The sequence below is a fragment of the Leucoraja erinacea genome, chromosome 14 (assembly GCF_028641065.1).
Source record: "Leucoraja erinacea ecotype New England chromosome 14, Leri_hhj_1, whole genome shotgun sequence".
Taxonomy (NCBI): domain Eukaryota; kingdom Metazoa; phylum Chordata; class Chondrichthyes; order Rajiformes; family Rajidae; genus Leucoraja; species Leucoraja erinaceus.
In genome coordinates, this window is record NC_073390.1 from 47,390,266 (window position 1) to 47,390,637 (window position 372).

The window sequence follows — 372 nt, forward strand, 5'->3', positions numbered from 1 at the left end:
GTTGAATATATCCAAAGGAAGATGGCTGTGATTATTAGCGAAAAACCACCCGCCCTAGGACATTACAGTACACATTTCCCTGGTAGAATGCCAACACCCAAAGTGCCTCATCAATTAATTTCCATCATATGTGCATCTTTATGAAGAGTTCCACTTGTTTAAAGTACACCCTCTGGGCTTGCATGTTTCAGCAACAGTTAGTGCACAGTATTCCTGCATGCTCAAACCACATTTCAGGCATTTGAACACATAATCTAACGTTACACTGGAGTGATAGTGTAGTGTAATACTGCACTCCAGGTAACAGAGGTGTCAATGACTCAAAATCTCCTTGCTTTCTTGTGAATGCAAAATAAACCATTATACTACAAG